This window comes from Papaver somniferum, chromosome 4 (genome assembly GCF_003573695.1).
Source record: "Papaver somniferum cultivar HN1 chromosome 4, ASM357369v1, whole genome shotgun sequence".
Taxonomy (NCBI): domain Eukaryota; kingdom Viridiplantae; phylum Streptophyta; class Magnoliopsida; order Ranunculales; family Papaveraceae; genus Papaver; species Papaver somniferum.
Genome location: NC_039361.1, coordinates 38,214,905 through 38,225,621, shown reverse-complemented (window position 1 = coordinate 38,225,621; position 10,717 = coordinate 38,214,905). Strand labels below are relative to the sequence as shown.

Here is a 10,717-nt window from a genome sequence, read left to right as displayed (position 1 = left end):
TCAAGTTCTTGCAACCTCCTTCGATGCATTTCTTGTTGTAATCTAAATCGATTCATAATAATATTCCTCTCTTCATTGGATCTCGCCATTGAAATTTAAAATGAGAATAGAGATAGAGAAATTGGTGAAATATAGGTTGAAGTAGGTGTGAATACCTTTGAGAAATACGAGGACGTATATATAGGAACCAGTAGGGGGGAAATAGTCGTTGCAAAAAATCCAGTGGTCGATATAATCAATATCGCTCGATATAATGTATAACGCCAGCGATAATCTCATTATCGCCAGCGTTATTCATAATATTGTTCGCTAGAATGTCTATCACTTATTGGTTTTCCCATAGTGGCGCAATTGGTTTGTCATGCCACTGATATGCCAAACAACAATCTTTTGTCGTACCCATAGGAATAGGCCTAACTGTATAATGAATTCTCTTAAGAGGAAACTATGACTTTTTCTAAAAAGAATCGAATGTATAAATGTATCCATGTTCTCGTCTTTGACTCTTCCAATGTGTCCTAATCAATTTCCACTAAGAAAAGGATTTAATTTTTGATTTGGTTTTCAGTTGAAATTTGAAACCATGCGCTGTGAATGATCAAGCACAAACTAACTAAACCCTCTATCTAAATTGTCATCAAGAAAATTCAAGTCAGAATTTATAAACTAAACACTTCTAAAACTAGCTTTTGGATACATTTATTAATGGATAAAATCTCAAATAATGTACAACTTAGCCGCTTAATGTCGCAACTTCTTTTTTTATGGACATATATACTCAATTGAGTTGACTAATAATAAAAATACATTCAAACTTCGATTTCAAATCTCCAACTTGTATCTATCTACAATCATCGTCATCAACTACTCATAAGAAGCTTAAAATGCAAGAAAATGCAGGGATGAGCACCTTACATTAGCGATTAAATCAGCAACATAACTAAGAATAATAATATACCGGAGTATCTTTTTTCTAAGTATTCAAAAGTCTTCGATTGAAGATAATCAATGCACTGTCTGAACGCAAGATTGCATTTGGAAATGTGATAAACTTGAAAGCTATTTAAACCCAAGAGATAATCAACACACCACACACCAAATTCAAACTCATAAATCAGATCAGTCGAGATGTCAAACGGATGTGAAGCAGGTTAGTAATTTTCAATTTATGAATTTCATACTCACGGTAATGTACAGTTTGTATTATCTGATATACATTGAACCTTAATGTTACAGGTAAGAATTCATGGCCAGAGTTAGTTGGGTGCAGTGGAAAGACTGCTGAAAAGACGATCGAATCTGAGAATCGCAACGTAAATGCAATTGTGATACTAGAGGGTAGTCCTGTAACCATGGACTTAAGGTGCGACAGGGTTCGGGTCTTCGTCGATAAAACTGGAAAAGTTGTTCAAACACCTGTAATTGGGTAATACATGCACTATATGCATGATATGAATTTCCGGCCTGCCTTATCTAAAGTTTTAATTTGATATATGTACGAATTAAGTCGTTTCTCCATGTATACTTAACGATATATAAGTTGTTGTATTATTATTATAGATGTCCCTAATGTTATTGAATAAAAGTTGGCCGGATCGATTGTGTCATTTTATCAAAGCTCCATACATATAGATACAGCATTGCGCTTATAGAAGAAACAAAGAAACAGATCGACGAAAACTACTGCAACAAATACATATAGATATAGCATTGAAGCAAAGAAGCAAAGAAGGCTTTAGAACTTAAGAAATTCTAGAATTGTTACAAGTAGAGACACCAAAAACAAAATTTCATCCACCTTGGCCTTCGCTTGCCATGTTAAGTGACAGATGGCACTTGGTTGACAGATGTGTCTAGCCACAAACGTAGTTTTGTAGAACTAGGTGGCTTCACGTTTGACACCATGCCGTACGGCATATCATTTTCCTCGGATTACGATTACGTGCATGGGCGCAATACTATATATCCTAATCAGTATTCTTTTATACTGTATGACAACATCATACGGCACATCATTTTCTCACCGAGGAAGTTTCAATTGAATCAAAGTTTCTAAATTATTTTGCTCGCGAATGCCATAGCAATGATCCTCTGAGATGCTCATATCACGTGGATTATGAGAAAAATAGTAGTCACGGTCTTTTAATTTGTAGGTAAATACAATTAGTTCCTTTTATGCTGACTGGGTCAACTTCGTTCAGGCTTCTTCTGCCTACAAAAATGCAACCTTCTGTTGTGGTGCAAAGAATAGTTTAAAAACCACCTTGTCAGGACTATTAACTTTGATGCACATTTATTTTGTTAAAGTAAAAATGCAGGTTTTGGCCTAATATTTCCACATATTTTTCAGGCAATCGACACAGGATTAGATGCCTGCCAGCTTAAACACTAGTGCAGAACAGGCAGAAGCACTTGCAGTTTAAGAGGGAGTCAAATGGACGCGAGAGACGGGAATTAAAAATCTACACCTTGAAAAAGACTATCATTACGTAATCGCAACAGTCGATGGAAATAAAACAGCCGTTAAATGGACTACAAATAGTCTAATTTTAGACACTTTAGGTGTTCTAAATAGTAGTTACATTAATTAGATTGTACCTATGAATAGATACCAATGATGTAGCACATTCTTTAGCTAAATATTCGATTAATCTAAATGAGATGGAAGAATGGAGCCGTTCACTTCAAACCAAATACCAACTTGGATTGGTTAAAAAATCCACTATGAACAAAACAATGCACTTCTTATTTCTTATTCAGAAATGATTTGTAGTCATAGAAAATCCCACGGCTACATCCTTATAATGATTACAACACAAAGTTTAAGTCATATTGATGAACCTAAACATTAATGATATTACTCGCCACTTTGACGCTTAATTATAAGATCTTTCTGAATTCTTTATAAAGAATGTATATTGCTCTTGCAGTAGATTCAAGCTAAGCTTTAATCACAACAATGGAGAAATACAAAGGTGTAAACTAAGTTCTGAGATGGAACATGTTTCTCCTTTTACTGAAAACTTTCTTAGCTTATCTCTCTACATTCATCCCTCTCTTCATCAGTTGTCAGTCCTTATATAGGAAAATTTATTAATAGAAGACAATCATGCTTCACGTGCAAGATCATAGTTGACTCATTCTGTTTCAGTTTGTCTTACACGCCAGGCTTTTGGGAGTTGTCTCTGTCTATCACACTGTTGCTTGATTCTTCGCGCTTCTTCTGATGAAGTTTTTCTTTATCGCGTAATTGTTATTCGCACTCTTTTCTTATTATCGCGTGACTACTCTTCGTCTTTTTTTTCTAAACATTGTTGTGTCTTCGTGCTTAAGGATGTTTTGTCCAAAGCGAAGTTACATATTTGTATTGTGTGATATTTCACCCCTGTATTTTGCCTCTTCTCGTGATGTTCTTCTGAAAGTGGAATAATGCGAGAATTCTGGTCAAACTTCGCGTCAACCCTATCTTTTCATCTTCTCTGTCTTACCCAATACACTTCTGTATTTTCCGCGTAACGTTTTGACGATTTTTTCCTTTTCAAGCGGCACGTCTTTACTGATTTCTTCAGATAAATACCCAGGAGAGAGGTAAATCTTTTTATTTTATTTTTCTACTGTCTTCTTCTCCTATTCAACTTCTTCTTTTTCTTCCAAGTTCTGCAATTTTTCTTCGGTTCCCATGGCAGATCAAGATGTGTCCGTTCCCGCTGCTGCTACATCATCTTCACGGTGAGTTGAACAGTTGCCTCAGCTCTTTACATTTTACGTCTCTATGTCGTAATTATAGTTTCTATAATTTTATTTCTGCCATTGTTACTATTTTCCAAGCTTCTGTTTTCCTTTTTCATTTAGTATTCTCATACTTATTCCCATACTAACCATGCAGCTCCAAACCTAAGCCGACCAAAAAACCGGTAGAGAAATTTGAAAGTTTTCACACTCTCAGTTCCAGAGGATTCATCTTCTACTACTCTGTTGGATGAGTAGAAGATTCTTTGAGAACAATGGAGCGCGAATCATATGCATATCGCGCTTGGACAACTGAGGGAGAGTCTTCCTCTTCTGTTCTTCAATCCCGGGGTTCCTTTATTTTATCAAATCCTTGCTAAAATGGATCCTCCTCGCGCAGCCTATCAACTGAGTGGCGATGCAATTCGTATTGTTCTTGAATTTTCCCTTCGCGCTTTTGATGTGGGGAAGTCTCTTTGTCCGGAAAGGCGATGCCTAATAATCTTGCTGACTGCATCGTCGAGTCTTTCTTTAAACAATATGTCGTTCATTATGTTACGAAGAATGATTCACGTTGGGTGTTCGCTTGAATAGAGCCAAGTTAGCGAAGCGCGAGAAAAAACTCATGGGCGATGTTGATCAGCATAGTAAGAGCAATGACTTTATTCGCCTTTTGAGCGATCCTAATTGGATGAAGTATCATCTTATTGTTGAAGGTCCTCTTCTGTGGGGTCTTGATTCTAATGGAGATCGTCATGCTGGTCCTGATGAGTCGTTCATTGGGCCTGGTAAATTACCTTCCTTTCTTGAATATCGCCCTTGGGAATTTAACTGGCCTGAAAGGGTGAAAGAGGTATCTGTTCTTTTTCATCCATTGTTTTTGTAGTTGAATTGTTATCACTTTATGACCTACCTTTAATCTTATATATATGAATTTATCGCCAGATGGAGAAGGAGGCTACTTCTCTTAAAAGGAAGGCAGACAAGAAAAGGAAAAAATCCATCAAGGCGAAGTCTAAGAAGAAATCTTCGCGCTCCAAAGAAGTGAGACACATTTCTCGCCCTTTGGTCAATGTTATTATTTTATTTTTCTTATCGTATTTGGTTCCCGCAGGTTGATTCGGAAGATTAGGATGCTTATGATGATGAAGAAGATGAGGAAGATGAAGATGAAGAAGTCGGAGGTGACGAGGAAGATGAGGAGGCCAGTAAGGATAATGATCATGAGAAAGATGTTGAGGGTAGAAGTTCTCCTATTTCGCCGAAACCAAAAAGGGCGAAGACTACCAAACATTACCAGAGTTAGCCTAAAGGCAGATCTAGAGGCAAGCCGCAAGATAAGTCTTTAGTCAATGTGTTGAATCCCTTGGTCTCTAGCTCTTCGCGCTCTTCAAAACTCCCCTCTGCCAATGAGTCTGTCTTAGTTGTGGGAGCTTCTGGTTCTGGTGGTGATAAGAGAAAGAATTCTCGCGTTGATAATACACAAGATGTAATTGGTTCGCCTGTATTTTTATCCTTAGCTGATGGTGATTGGAGATTCGTCTTCCCTTGAGAATGTTGATGCGATTTTTACTTCTAAAATTGCTTCTATCGCTCAATTATATGTGTCAGATCCTAGTCTTTCTCAACTTCGCGGGATGATGTTGAACCTTGCTCCTCAATCTTCTGCTGCCGCTACTCAATCTGAGTGGAAGTTTGCCTCAGATCTCAGCCCGAACCAGCACATCGCGCTTGATTACCTAGTGAGTTTGTATTTTCGCACTCGTCTTTTCGGTTAGTTTCATCGCCTCATCTAATATTCTTCTTTTGAATTTTTATAACATTTATCGCAATATTACTTAGGTTGAGAATTATGGCAAGGCAGTTGGTTTGCTCCGTACTCAGGCCGCACAGATTTCTTCTCTTCAGGCTGATGTTTCAAGTTTGCAAGGTAATGTCTCTCTGCTCCAGAAAAATCGTGACAGACTTGAAGAAGAATCAATTTCCAATGCGAACTTGGCGAATAATCTTCGCGCTCAGAATGCTCTGCTCCTTGGTGAATTTTCGCACTTCTCTCGTTCCCTATTTTTCGCGTTGTTTCGGCCTTAGTATTTTAGGGATAATTTTCTTAGTCGAAGAGCATGGGTTTCTTTGCAGAAGTTTTCAATCTATCAGACCTTGCGGTTGCTGCAAATTTAAATAGGGAGGCCCTCCTAGAACACTCCAATCTCCTTAGAGAAGAATTTGAATTTGAGGTGGATGATAGTGAAGATCTTAGGCAAAAATATGAAAGTTTTAAGTCCGAATTTTGGAAATCAATTGCGATTAATGAAACTCTTAAGCTTCGTGTTTGCACTCTAAAGGAGAATGTCAAAAAGTTGAAGGAAGATAAAGAGACTTTGTCGGCCGACAAGAATAAGATTGTTGAGGATGGGGAAAAAGCCCTTCAAGATTGTCGGACGAGAATCTTGAGGTTCACGTGATTATTGAGAAAATTCGCGATCGCCTTAAGATTTAGGGCTATGATGACCTTAAGAAAGCCTTAAGAGAGATTAAGGAAAATAGGGTCAAGGCTGTTAAATATGCCAGCTGGCAGGAGCAGCACGAAAAAGCACTAGATTCTGTACTCGCTCAAAAAGAAAGTTTCTTAAATAGTCTGCATTAATCTTTGTTTTTTGCCTTGGGTTTAACTGTCTTTGCCTATTCTTATTTGTTTTTGTTTTTCGCAGAAACTGAGAAAAATCTCAAGGACGAGCTGAGTGAGCTTAGGGAGAAGTTTGAAAAGTCTCAACAAGAGTTAGAGGCGATCAGGGGCGGTGGTGGATCTTCCTCGCAACAAGTGGATGAACTTAATAACAAGCTTGCTTTGGTTAGTGACGATCTTGTTCAGACCAAAGATGGTGCTGAAGAGTATAAGAAGCGTATGGAGGCTAGGTACGCGTTGCTGAAGCTTCGCAAGAAGGTTCTTCTGATTAATGTTGGTCGTCAAGCGAAGAGGAAGTGTAACCAGGTTTCTCGAGAAGTTGTTGATTTGATTACCAAAGAAAACAGGCTTCATATTAAAGAGTTTCCTCCTATTCCCATGCCTGAATATGAACCTGTTGAACTTGGGTTAAGTGATGAGGAAGACGCTATTGAGGGCGAAGCACAGGAGGATCTCGTTTCTGAGGGCGAGTCAGATCAAGAACCTCAGGTTGCTGAAGGAGTGGAGACTAATCAAGAAGGAGGCCCGCGAACAGAAGCTGAACATATTCAAGAAATTGGTCATCAAGAACCTAGTTCGTCTCTTAAGGGCGACATTCCTGATATTTCGCGATCCGAAGTTGGAGATTCCTCTCGAGTTGCTTATTCTTCGCATGATTAGGTTCATCTTTAGTTGTATTCTTTTAAACATATCCCTCTTTTATTGTCTGAATAGTTTCTGGACGCTCCCAAGCTTGGGGGGCATAACATGACTTTCAATTGCATTTTCTTTTATGCGCTCAAAAGTTTGAAAATATGACAAGTAACCAATGCTATTTACTCTTAATATAATGTCAGTAATCTTATGTCGACCTCTTATAATATGCCCTGGTTATATGAAAGTATGCTCTAAGGAATTTAAGGTATCTGACTGAGGAGGTGGGAAGTATGTAAAATTTAGTATTCCGATACTTGCCTATGCTTTCCACCTTCGAGGGAGGGTTAATTCCTTAAATAATATGCTTGGCATAATACGAAATATGTCATATGGAGGGTGTGAACTAAATGGTATTGCAAAAGGTGGTATAGTATGTGGGATGTGCGGATAATTATTCATAGCTCATGCGAATAACAGATTCATGTTTACGCGAACATCAAAATTATGCAAATATTAAATCTGAGCGAAAGTTAAATATATACTTGCCCATTATTTGGTTGTTAAGTTGTTAATAATATTTCGCCCTCTGTGTCTCGTTGTACTATAATGTTGTAAATCAATTGGACATAGCATGTATCGTCTAGCAGTAGCATGAACATAATGATATGGATATTTATTCAAGTATTACTAACATGTTAGATTGAGCAAATGATGTAAATATTTCTCATGCGATAGGAATTCTATGAAAATTTAATAATACTTAGCTTGGCGAGAGTATGTCTCTTTATTGCTCCATCGTGCCTCAGCGCGATCCTTCATTGCCTCACTTTCTTTTGCGCTCCTTTGAGGTTTGTATTCGCGAAGCTTTTTGATGAAGTTTCTTAAAGGACTTATTTTGCCTCCTAAGTAAGGTCTTATTGCCTTCCCCCAAATATATAGAACTTAAAGGACTTATGGTCGCCTTGGGCAGGGGCTTCGATATTTTGGGCGACGAAATCTCAGTTTCATGTTCTCTTGCGAGTCCTTGGACTTTGATCTCGCCTTATCTTTGTTATCGTATTGTTACCTCCTCAGGTTGTATTTGCGAAAATGTGGCAGGCCTTAAATACTCCCGTGAGTATAAGCCCCAATACATTGTCGTCTTTGACACATTCAGATCCCTAGTGGAGGGTGTTGTCCCTTTACTTCCCCCTGAGTTTCCCTTTCAAGGAGGTCACCCCTAACTATTTTAGTTGGGTTCCTCCCATCCAATTATGCGACAATGAGCTGTTTTCGTGACCTCATTCCCTCTGCGGATATGGCTTTTGGGTACAAGATCACACCCTAGGTGGGTTTACTCGAGACCGAGTGTATCAAATCCAGGAACTCCTTCTACTCCACTGGTCATGTTTCTACACCCCTTGCCAGAGAACTTATTCGCTTAGTTGTTCGTTCTCGGTGGCCTTGAGCGAATAGGCTTTTGTTTATCCCCAATTAATATTAGTAACTTCTCCAGGATTTTACCATTATGACTCGCGTTAGGGATTATGGTCGCCTCTTACATGATCGTGCTTAAATTGTCATTCGCATAATCATGCGAACTAAGTTGACACGTCAAAATTGGGTTCCCAGCCTCCCTAAATATAGGTTTTAATATGTAACTTTGCTGCCCCCTAATGAGGTCTTACTTTTTCATCATAGAGGATTTGTTTCTCCTTAGGATTATTCGCACATAGAAGGAACTTTACTTATCATTAATATTTCTTTGACTTGTACATAGCTTAGTTTCTTCATTACATCATTTTAGGGCAGTATATGTCGTTTCTTCATGTGTGCCTTTCAAATGCGACACGTGATCTTCTTTTTGAGTTCAGCTGGTATACTTGCTGTTGTAACACTATCTCTTCAGAATCCTTTCGCGGGACTCTGAGGTAATGATTCCCCACTCTCTTGTCCCAAGGAACTCCATCACTTTTTTCTGCTTTTCTTCCAAAATGACATGTTCGTCCTGATACTCCCTCAACTTCTTCACTCTTAAGGTGCTCTTAATTTTGAATAACTGTGCATATAGGTGGTCTATCGCATTCAGAGCATTCACGAATGCGAGAATTAAGTCGTCTTCCGATATTCGATCGACGAGTTCGTCATATAAAACTTCTCATCGTGCTATCACTACTCTTAGACTTTCTCCCTGCTTTCTCTTCAGATTAAAAAAATTCGACTTGCGATGTTATTAAGTGGTTTGGTGTCACACAACTCATGCATTTTTCTCTTGTCAGTTCGGTCTGTTTCTTCTCTTCCTCCAGATGATCCTGCCTTATCACCATTTGCCAATCTTTGTGTTCATGCATACTTTGTTCTATGGCTCTTTGCAGGTCTCTTTCTTTGTTGTTCTCCCTACAACATCTTTGTTGATTTCTGCGTTCTCTCTGGTTCCTTTTTCTTCGTGAATACCTCTCTTGGTATTAATGCCTGATCGCCAAAAGGGACCACGCCTTCTTCCCGCTATAGAGGTTTCACCGATATGAAACCTTAGTCCTCTCTTTTCCTTTATTTTCCTATCCCCCAGAGTAGTCGGCGAGCGATTCGTCCTTTTTGGTGCTCTTGCCATTACGATACGTATAACACTACTATTTACTACGTTGAAAATTGACAAATTTTCTAGCGTTGAAATTGATAAATAGTGATGTTTGGTATTTCAGAATATGTTCATTTTTTATAGGTGCGTAGAGTTTTGTAAGAAGAACACATCCACAAAATATTAACTTCAAATTTGTTAAGGTTTAAATTTTATTAGTAAAAATGTTATCAAAAATGTGAATAGTGTGAAAATAACCACGAGAGTGGATCTTCTCTCTACAACTCTTTGCACATAAATCAATACTCTGTGGCCTAACTAAATAATGAATTCTCTTATGCGGAAACTTTGAAAGAAAATCGAATGTACTCCCTCCATCCCAAATTAATTGAGCTAGTTGTAGTTTGCACAATTTTTAAGGCAAGGAGGAAAGAGGAGCATATTTAAGTATTTTTTACAATTATACCCTTATGGATAATAACTACTAAAACTTAGAAATTATTTATCTCTTAGACTATACCACGGTTTTTCGTAAACTTTATACCGTTGAAAAACAATTTAAAACATCAATGTAACGTATATAAACATGATTATCAGATTATACATATATCTTATAGTAACAGTAATCAATTAAAATGGTAGTTTTAGAGATATCCCCTTGATTAGTGAAATAGCTCAATTATTTATGGGACAAAATTTAAAACCAAACAACTCAATTAATTTGGGAGGGAGGGAGTATAATGCATCCGTGTTCTTGTCTTTGACTCGTGACTATATATTGTACTCTTCTAATGTGTCCTAATCAATTTCCACTAAAATAAAGGATTTTGTGATTTGGTTTTCAGTTGAAATTCGAAACCATGATTAAGTACAAGCTAACTATTATCAAGAAAATTCAAGTCAGCATTTATAAACTATAAACACTTCTAAAACTAGCTTTTGAACACATTTATTAATGGATAAAATCTCAAATAATGTACAACTTAGCTGCTTAATGTCGCAACTTCTTTTTTTATGGACATATATGCTCAATTGACTAATAATAAAAATACATTCAAACTTTGATTTCAAATCTCCAACCTGTATCTATCTATAATCATCGTCATCAACTA

At 37.6% G+C, this 10,717-nt stretch overlaps 1 long non-coding RNA gene across 1 annotated transcript; it reads left to right on the top strand.

Annotated features, from left to right (window-relative positions):
* The first annotated feature begins 911 nt into the window (after positions 1–911).
* LOC113273752 lies at positions 912–1,617 on the top strand. Its single transcript, XR_003322587.1, has 2 exons — positions 912–1,150; positions 1,237–1,617. It is a non-coding gene; the product is annotated as an uncharacterized LOC113273752 (long non-coding RNA).
* The last annotated feature ends 9,100 nt before the right edge of the window (positions 1,618–10,717 follow it).